Raw genomic sequence first — 3,277 nt, forward strand, 5'->3', positions numbered from 1 at the left:
ATTGTCGGCCGAAATTTTATGGCTTATGGCGAGGGGGAGAGAGGGTTTGCACGAACGTTTGCAGTTTGGATCGAGTTCTACTTGCCCGTTCCAACTCCTCTTCCTCCAATTGCTTATTCCGTTCGTTGGAAAAAAGAAAAAAGAATCTTCTTTGTCGCGTGCTATACGTTCTCCCTTTGCGAGTCATCGACTTGCACGAAAATGCAGGATGATCCTTTGGGACGTTGTAAATTGCAACACGAGGGTAGACACGCCATCTTCGAAGAAATTTCACGCGGAGGAACGTGCAGTTTTTCTCGAGGTAACCCGGGATATCCACTTCGTGGCGGCCCGGATATTCCGATATTCCATGCAATTGAAAGCCGAAGAGTTTTGCATTTTGATTACCAACCGAACCCCTTCTGGCCAGCCTCCTCTGGAGGAGAGGATCGTCCGCGTACGTGCACGTATGTACGTATATATGTATATGTATATGTATATATATATATGTATATAACGTGGGGTTTTCACGCCGGGATTTCGATTTGCAAGCAGGGGAGTATTTTATCATCGGTGGCATTATGCAAAGATTCGGGATCTCGAGCGGGGGCGAAGATCTTCGATCGAAGAAGGGAGGGTGGATACGTGAAAATGGAGTGAACGCTTCCTTTCATCGGTCCGTAAATTTTTTGATCGAGAAACTGGCACCTCTGGTTGGAAAATTTCCCGTTGGGACTGTATACGCGAGGAAACTCTTTCTTCGGCTTTATGGATCGTTCGATTGTCGTTCTATCAAAATTTCTGGATGATGATTGTCATATATTAAATTGAAATACGTGATTACTGTCTAAGGAATAAACGAATAAACGTGCAATTTTATATAAAATTTTTTATACAAAATTTATAACGAGTTATTCATTTATTTGCCACGACGAGAAACACCATTATCCGAATTAATAAAAGGGGGACGTTTGGATAACATTTATCGATACTTTTTTTTTAGAATTGTTCTATATTTCGAGAAATGGATTTCTAAATATTATATAGATGTATTATATACTTTTGCCAATTCTGCATCTTTCCAATTTCTTAAATATTTCCAATTTTTTGACATGTATGAATGTGTATAATTGTATATATGAATTTTAAATTAAATTCTATTTCCACTAATTTAAATAAGAAAAGGAGTTTGCTTACATAGTTGTGAATATAGAATTTGTATAATGTTTGGATATTAGAGTATTTGGATAATGGAGATACAATTATTATTTTTATTATAGTTATTCTGACATGATTTTATTATGCTTAATATTATTCTTAAGAGCTTCGATCATTTTTAAAAAGGAATATTTATTTGTTTCTGAACAATTACGAAGATGTTAATCACGGTGAAAGTTTATGATATTAAATATGATATTAAAATAATGATTTAAATTGCTTTGGACATGTTAATTAAGAGAAAGGAATGGAGAAACTTCCAAAGAAAAATTGAATTTGATTAAAAGTTTCAAAATTGTTGAACGATTTTTAAAAATATTTTTATATTCATTTTCATCACGATCAATGCTTTATAGAAGAAAATATAAAGTTTCGATGAAAATGTATCGAAATTTCACTTCTCACTTTCATTTTGTAATATTGTGCAGTGATGCGTATGACAGTACTTAAAAAGAATTTCTCAGATCCCTTTAAATTTTTCGATAAAAAGTCCATCGTGTCTTAATCGAAGAGTTTTAAAGACAACCAGGCAAGTACAATATCTGAAGTCACGTTTAAGTTAAATGTACCTACTTTGAAATTCCAAGTACAAGTTCATGTAACTTTATCGAAACACAAAATCCTTAAATGTATATTATCAACTAATCTTTACAAAGATATTTTGGATTTGCAAATCCTTGTCTCACAACGTTGCATCGACTTATAAGTAAGTTTTAAAACAATATTTGAAACGATGGACAAATCTTCTTGAAGATATTTTAAATTGAGATTCGTTGGGATGTTGCCAAAATAGATAAGAACTTTAATTTTTATAAAAAATATCCATATTTTATATTTAATTTATATTTATATTCTAAAGTAAATCTTTGCTCCAACAATATTGAATCGATGATAATTTTAAAATAATATTTGAATGAAATGGTGCACAAATCTTTTTAAAGGTATTTATATTGAATATAATTTCGATTTATATTCGTTAAAATATTATTTGGAAAGAGATAAAATTGATTAATCACGTACATATTTAATAATTTTTACTCGTATTCTTTTTATTTAAATTCAATCATCAAATTTATAATTGATAATTATAAAACGATGAAACGATAAAACGATCCTCGAAAGGTGCACAAGTCTTTTTAATAATAATATCTTACATTCATCGAAGATTTTAAATCTTTACGCGCTCGCGAAATTATTTTATTTTTATTAATTTGCGTGCGAGAATTAAATTAATTCGAAGAAAGATCGAATCTCTGTGTTCGTTGAAAAGATACATGATGTAGCATTTTATGATCGAATTAATCTTGAAATACTATTGCACGCTACAAAAAACACGTAGCTAGTGAAAGTACATATTTTCTCGCTCGCAGATTTCCGATAATGCAACTATAATCTATAATATATATATATATATCTAAATGTTTTCTAAAATTTTTTGTCACCAAATGATATTGCGATACTCTCTTCAGTGTGACTCTCAACTTGAAATTTGTAATGCGATTTATAACTCAAGATTAAGTATCTTGAAGAAGCTATTGAAGAATCCTTAAGAGCATCGTTAAATATTAAAATTTCACTTTACCTCCATTAGATTAAAACAAATTAAAAAATATTTAGAAAACGATAGAGATTCACAATTGAAAGTACAGAGATTTGTTATTGTTATAAAAGGATCGAATTATAATATATTTATCTTATTTCGAAAGTATAGTTTTTTTTTTTATAATTCTGTACTTATGCTCGTTATCGATACTCGTGGAACAAACGTTTGAAAGAAAAAGGATCATCGTTTCACCGAGAGCCGTTGTACATTCGGTGTTCGCCACGCTCGATGTGATACGTTACTCTTGAATTCTCTCCAAGAGTGGATTCTAGTCGGATTTTCGAATTTACCCGATTTTCTCGTATATTCACCTTCAATTTATCGCGAAGTAAAGGCAGATGCAAAGCGAATCGATCAACGAAAACTTGCAATTTCAATAGAAATTTCCTAGTTCTCAGATAACATATTAGATCGATTCCGAAATCTTTCAATTTCTTTTTCAACTTGAATTGAAAAAAATATATATATATATATATA

The 3,277-nt window shown here is 31.0% G+C and overlaps 1 protein-coding gene across 4 annotated transcripts in view; it reads right to left on the bottom strand.

Moving 5' to 3' along the window:
- The window catches only part of LOC102677089 (follistatin-related protein 5-like), a 64,180-nt gene that overhangs the window by 36,176 nt on the left and 24,727 nt on the right, over positions 1-3,277 (bottom strand). The gene's annotated exons all lie outside the window — the stretch shown is intronic.

Source organism: Apis dorsata, unplaced genomic scaffold (assembly GCF_000469605.1).
Source record: "Apis dorsata unplaced genomic scaffold, Apis dorsata 1.3 scaffold_50, whole genome shotgun sequence".
Lineage (NCBI taxonomy): Eukaryota > Metazoa > Arthropoda > Insecta > Hymenoptera > Apidae > Apis > Apis dorsata.